Source organism: Pan troglodytes, chromosome 2, assembly GCF_028858775.2.
Source record: "Pan troglodytes isolate AG18354 chromosome 2, NHGRI_mPanTro3-v2.0_pri, whole genome shotgun sequence".
Taxonomy (NCBI): Eukaryota; Metazoa; Chordata; class Mammalia; order Primates; family Hominidae; genus Pan; species Pan troglodytes.
In genome coordinates, this window is record NC_086015.1 from 113,259,482 (window position 1) to 113,266,484 (window position 7,003).

The 7,003-nt window shown below is 39.0% G+C and overlaps 1 pseudogene; it reads right to left on the bottom strand.

The window, feature by feature from the left end:
* Positions 1–4,812: 4,812 nt before the first annotated feature.
* LOC742553 (nuclear transcription factor Y subunit beta-like) lies at positions 4,813–5,772 on the bottom strand (annotated as a pseudogene).
* Between the last annotated feature and the right edge of the window lie 1,231 nt (positions 5,773–7,003).

Below are 7,003 nucleotides of genomic sequence, written 5' to 3' on the forward strand. Positions count from 1 at the left end.
GCCAGGAGGCTTCTCTCCCTGTTGAAATTGTCACAAAGTTCAGGTAGAGATTTGCTTCTCTCTGTGTAGTTTTACCCCTTGCTTCTCTCCCATTGGATCCCTGTGGTGCCAGGAAGTAATGGCCTGCTAGGGGACCCAGTGAGCTCCCAGGGCCTTTCTGCTGCTTTCTCTACCCCTGTATTTTGTTCAGCTCTCCAAATTGATTCTGCTCCAGGTAATGTCAGAAACTTCTCCCACAAACAGACCTTCAGCTTCTTTAGTGGGAGTATGTGTTAGGGAGAGGAGGGTCTCCCTTTCCCACTTCTGCAGTTGGGGCACTCACAATTTTGTGGGGGTCTCCTGGTTCTTGCAGGAGCAGTCTGCTTCCTTCAGAGGGTCTGTGGGTCCTCTGGGGATTGCTGGTTTGTTCTTGCAGTAGGTCTGGAGCTATAATTCACATTGTGAGCCACCACCCACTGCTCTGTCTGGAGCTGCCAAGGTATGTCCTTTCTATGCTGATTTTGCCTAGGGTTTTAATCATAAAGCAATGCTGGATTTTGTCAAATACTCTTTCTGTGTCTATTGAGATAATCATGTGATTTTTAACTTATGATCATGTAAATCATATGTTAAACCATTCCTGCATCCCTGATATGAAACCCAGATTAGATTTTTGATATGCTGTTCAATTATGCCAGCTACTATTTTGTTGAGCATTTTTGCATCCATGTTTATAGGAATATTGGTCTGTAGCTTTCTTTTTCATTTTCTTTTTTTTTTGTTTTGTTATGTTCTTCCCTGGCTTTTTTTTTATTAGGGTGATACTGGCTTCATAGAATGATCTAGGGAGGATTCCCTCTGTCTCTATCTTTTGGAATAGTGTCAATAGGATTGGTACCAATTCGTCAATGAATGTGACAGAATTCAGCTTTGAATTTTCTGGTCCTAAATTTTTTTTACTGGTAATTTTTAAATTACCATTTCAATCTCGCTGCTTGTTATTGGTCTGTTCAGAGATTCTATACCTTCCTGATTCAATCTAGGAGAGTTGTATATTTTCAGAAATTTATCCATCTCCTTTGGGTCTTCTAGTTTATGTGTGTAAATGTGTTCATAGTAGCTTTGAATAATTTTTTGTATTTATGTGGTATCAATAGTGATATCTCCTGTTTCATTTCTAGTTGAGCTTATTGAGATCTTCTCTTTTCTTTTTTTGGTTAATCTCACTAATGGTCTATCAATTTTGTTTACCTTTTCAAAGAACCAGCTTTTCGTTTCATTTATCTTTTGTATTTTGTTTGTTTGCTTGTTTCAATTCTATTTTGTTCTGCTCTGGTCTTTATTTCTTTTCTCCTCCTGGCCGTGGGTTTGGATTCTTCTTATTTCTCTAGTTACATGAGGTGTGACCTTAGATTGTCTATTTGTGCTCTTTCAGACTTTTTGATGCAGGCATTTAATGCTATGAACCTTCCTCTTAGCACGGCTTTTGCTGAATCCCAGAGGTTTTGATAGGTTGTGTCACTATTATCTTTCAGTTCAAAGTATTTTTTTAATTTCCATCTTGATTTCATTGTTGACTCAATGATCATACAAGAGCAGGTTATTTAATTTCCAAGTATTTGTATGGTTTTGAGGCTTCCTTTTAGAGTTGGTTTCCAATTTTATCCCACTGTGGTCTGAAAGAGTACTTTATGTAACTTCGATTTTCTTAAATTTACTGATACTTGTTTTGTGGCCTATCATGTGGTCTATCTTGGAGAATGATCCATGGGCTGATGAATAGAATGTATATTCTGCAGTTATTGGGTAGAATGTTCTATAAATATCTGTTAAGTCCTTTTGTTGTAGGAAATATTTTAGGTCCATTGTTTCTTTGTTGACTTTCTGTCTTGATGACCTGTCTAGTGCTGTCAGTGGAGTATTGAAATCCCCCACTATTATTATGTTGCTGCCTATCTCATTTTTTAGGTCTAGCAGTCATTGTTTTACAAATTTGGGAGCTCCAGTGTTAGGTGCATGTATATTTATAGTTGTGATATTTTCCTGTTGGACGACTCCTTTTATTGTTATATAATGCCCTTCTTTGTTTTTATTTTATTATTATTATACTTTAAGTTTTAGGGTACATGTGCACAATGTGCAGGTTAGTTACATAAGTATACATGTGCCATGCTGGTGTGCTGCACCCATTAACTCGTCATTTAGCATTACGTATATCTCCTAATGCTATCCCTCCCCCCTCCCCCCACCCCACAACAGTCCCCAGAATGTGATGTTCCCCTTCCTGTGTCCATGTGTTCTCATTGTTCAATTCCCACCTATGAGTGAGAACATGCGGTGTTTGGTTTTTTGTTCTTGCGATAGTTTACTGAGAATGATGATTTCCAATTTCATCCATGTCCCTACAAAGGACATGAACTCATCATTTTTTATGGCTGCATAGTATTCCATGGTGTATATGTGCCACATTTTCTTAATCCAGTCTATCATTGTTGGACATTTGGGTTGGTTCCAAGTCTTTGCTATTGTGAATAGTGCCGCAATTAACATACGTGTGCATGTGTCTTTATAGCAGCATGATTTATAGTCCTTTGGGTATATTATAACTGCTGTTGCTTTAAAGTTTGTTTTGTCAGGTATAAGAACAGCTTTTCCTGCTCGCTTTTGGTGTCCATTGCATGGATATCTTTCTCCACTCTTTTATCTTAAGTTTATGTGAGTCTTTATGTGTTAGGTGAGTCTCCTGAAGACAACAGAAACTCAATTTGTAAATTCTTATCCATTCTGCCATTCTATATCTTTTAGGTAGATCATTTAGGCCATTCACATTCAATGTTAGTATTGAAATGTGAGGTACTATTCTACTCATCATGCTGTTTGTTGCCTGAATACTTCTTTTCATTGTGTTATTGTTATATAGGTCTTGCAAAATTTATACTTTAAGCAGGTTCCATTTTGGTGTATTTTCAGGATTCATTTCAAGATTTAGAGCTCCTTTCAGCAGTTCTTGTAGTGTTGGCTTGGTAGTGGTGAATTCTCTTAGCATTTGTTTGTCTTGAAAAGACTGTCTTTCCTTCATTTGTGAAGCTTAGTATCACTGGTTACCGAATTCTTGGCAGATAATTGTTTTGTTTAGGAAGGCCAAAAATAGGTCCCCAGTCCCTTCTAGCTTGTAGGGTTTCTGGTGAGAAATCTGTTAATTTGAGAGATTTTCTTTATAAGTTACCTGATGCTTTGCCTCACAGCCCTTAAGATTCTTTCCTTCATCTTGGCTTTAGATACCTGATGACCATGTGCCTAGGCGATGATATTTTTGTAATGAATTTCCCAGGTGTTCTTTCAGCTTCTTGTATTTGGATGTCTAGATCTCTAGCAAGGCCTGGGAAGTTTTTCTTGATTATTTCCTCCAATATGTTTTCCAAACTTTAGATCTCTCTTCCTCCTCAGGAAAACCAATTATTCTTAGGTTTCGAGATTTAACATAGTTCCAAACTTCTTGGAGGCTTTGTTCATTTATTTTTATGATTTTTCTTTGTCTTTGATGGACTGGGTTAATTTGAAAGCCTTATCTTTGAGCTCTGAAGCTTTTTCTTCTGCTTGTTCAATCCTATTGCTGAGACTTTCCAGTGCATTTGGCATTTCTCTGTGTCCTTGATTTCCAGAAGTTATGTTTTTTGTTTAAATGCTCTCTATTTCACTGAAGAAATTTTCTTTCATATACTATATCATGTTGTTGATTTGCTAAGGTTAGACTTCACCTTAGGGAAGTGGGGAAAAACCAGCAGTCACAGGCCTCGCTCTGCTCCTATGCAGCCCACAGTCCTAAAGGCTGGTCTCACTTCCACCATGTCCTAACAACAGCACTGAGTCTATTTCCAGGCAGCCGGTGACTAGGGCTAAGAACTTGCCCCAGACCAGGAGCCTCCCGATTGAGAAAGCAAGCAGACTCATAGTTTTTCGGCTTCTCAGGGAGCCTGCAGTGGTGATCCAGTTCCTTTGAAGTGTCTGTGGATTCTCTCAGCTTTCCTGGTATGTTCCTGTGGTAGTTCTTTTTTTTTTTTTTTTTTTGAACTCTACCCTTGTATTTTATTAAAAGGGCAAACATCATGAATTAGCCCAGCTGCTTACTTGAATTATAAAAGTAACATGATTCAATATGACAATAAGAAACTGTCTACAAATCTCTGACAGTAATAAATTGCAATATACAATGCATTTGAGAGTCATACAGAGCAACAAACTCTCAGACAAAACAAAAATATTTTAATACCTGGCTGGGCGCGGTGGCTCACGCCTGTAATCCCAGCACTTTGGGAGGCTAAGGCGGGCGGATCACGAGGTCAGGAGATCGAGATCATCCTGGCTAACATGGTGAAACCCTGTGTCTACTAAAATATACAAAAAATTAGCCAGGCATGTTGGTGGACACCTGTAGTCCCAGCTACTCGGGAGGCTGAGGCTGGAGAATGGTGTGAACCCGGGAGGTGGAGCTTGCAGTGAGCTGAGATCGTGCCACTGCACTCCAGCCTGAGTGACAGAGGGAGACTCTGTCTCAAAAAAAAAAAAAAAAAAAAAAAAAAAATATATATATATATATATATATGTTTTCTTTTTCAATACCTTTAAAATCTAAATTTTTTTTAAAAATCATTGATGAAAAAGATTCTCAAGTCAGAATTAACACCTCAATTAGTGAAGCATCAGGAAGCTACATTACAGCTATTTAATATACAAAGATACATCTTTTCACCAGTTATTTTCTTCTGATGTCTGTGTTCCAGAATCATACAGACTCTTATTTCTCTATACCTTTCATTCCATCATTTCTTCAGATCATGTAAACTGAATTTGTTGAACACCAGAAATCTGTTGTGTAAACCATAACATTTTGTTGTTGACCATCTGTGGTTATTAAGCCAGCTGGTAACTAGTTAGTAAATGCCTCCTCTGTAAGCTCTTCACTTAGTCCATCTGTAGCTGTGACTGCTCCACCAACTCCCTTTTCTCCTTTCATAGCCTCTCTGAATTTTTGAAGATATGATTTCAGAGGTTCCACATAACTGTCTAGGCCTAAGGTAGACATGGTGATATGGTTTGGCTGTATCCCCACCAAATCTCAACTTGAATTGTATCTCCCAGAATTCCCACTTGTTGTGGGAGGGACTTAAGCGGGGGTAATTGAATCATGGGGGCTGGTCTTTCCTGTGCTGTTCTCATGATAGTGAATAAGTCTCGTGAGATCTGATGGGTTTATCAGGGGTTTCTGCTTTTGCTTCTTCCTCATTTTCTCTCATGTAAGAAGTGCCTTTCGCCTCCCACCATGATTCTGAAGCCCCCGCAGCCATGTGTAACTATACGTCCAAGTAAACCTTTTTCTTCCCAGTCTCGGGTATACCTTTATCAGCAGCGTGAAAACAGACTAATACACATGGCAAACAGAATATCTTCTCCATTGATTGTTTTCTGTTTCTCTTGATGGCACCTTTCACTTGCTTCAGATGTTATAAAGCTGATGAGCTCACTTACACATTCTTGAACACATTCTTTGATATCTTTTGCAATCTTTCCTGTTTGAGGTATGGCATTTTTCATTATCCTAGCCACGTTTGTTATTGGAAGATACATATCTTGTTCTCTGAAACTTACTTTTGAACCATTTGTGTCTTCTTGATCACTCATGCTCTCCTCAGCATCATCATGAGGCTGTATAACATAATGACTTCCTCCAATATAGTCTGCACAGGTTCCTAGTTGAGAGGCATCTGTTGTAGAACTGTCATCATCCATTGTCATGAAATATTGTCGAAACTATGTTGTCAATGGTGCTGAAGAACACCTGTCTAAAATGGTGTCTACTCTTTGCTATTTCAACCTCCAATGCAGCCCTGATTGACTCCCATCTCCAATCTGCTGTTTTGCTGGAGCTCTTCCTGAGGTAATTCTGAGACTAAAAGTTCATGATGTGGATTTCCACACACTGCTCCATCCTTCCGAGCAGGAGCTGCAAGTTAGTCCTGCGTCCTATCTGCCATCTTAATCTTCTACTCATACATATACATACATATATTTGATTTCCATCATCTTTCTTCTTCTCTCTATATTTTCTTAGCTTTTTTCCTTAAAAAATATTTTTTGTTCCAGTTTTTGGTTTCTCCTTTTTACATTGAAACAGTTTTTAAATAATTGTTGATCTTGATCTTTCCATTCATAGTCTATTCATATTCAAGAGGCACCGAAAAGCTCATTAGAAGTCAAATCTCTATGGGGAGAGTGGGCCTGTTGGTTGGTGGATTCATGAACACCATAGTGTCTGGGAAGAGAGTCAGCCTTTTAATTGAAGGACCTACAAAATGTCACAATAGGAACACTTTTTTGGGGGGGAAGGTATAGATTTATACCCAAGAATCTCTTTTTTCCAGCTTTTTGCGGTAGGGTGCAGAGAGAGGAGGATCCTTATACTCAGTTGCTGGAATCCTGAGCGAGGCAAGGAGAAGGACAGAAAAAAGAGAAAAGAAAATGGAGAAAAGTATGCATACCTCACTGTATTTTTCATTCACATACTCTCTCCTGCTCTCCGCTGTGCTCTGTTACAAAGTCCAGAGCCTTCCTGAGGATAGCTGACTATTCTGCTGCCAGTGAAGATGTATGTGAGAAATAATCTTCTGGCTACAGGCATGTAGGAGAGGATCTGGGTGTTCCAACTCCCATGTTTACAGTCATCTAACTAATCTTAGTCTTTTCAGACCTCAACCCACCCCACCTTCCTTGGCATCTGGTGCTCCCAATAGCTGAGGCTCTCAAAGGCTTTGGGAGATTACCTGATGGTTTAAGTTTACCTTCAGCACCTGGATTTCCTTACTTTGCCCAAGAGAGTCTGTTACCATGACTCCTTCTGCACTACAGGGACCCTATTTGTCACTGTAGGTTAATAACAATTTTTATTTTCTTCAGTATCATTTCTGCATTTTACTGCCAATACCTCAGACTATAACAATATAAGCCACCTCCCTTTTCTTCTGATTGT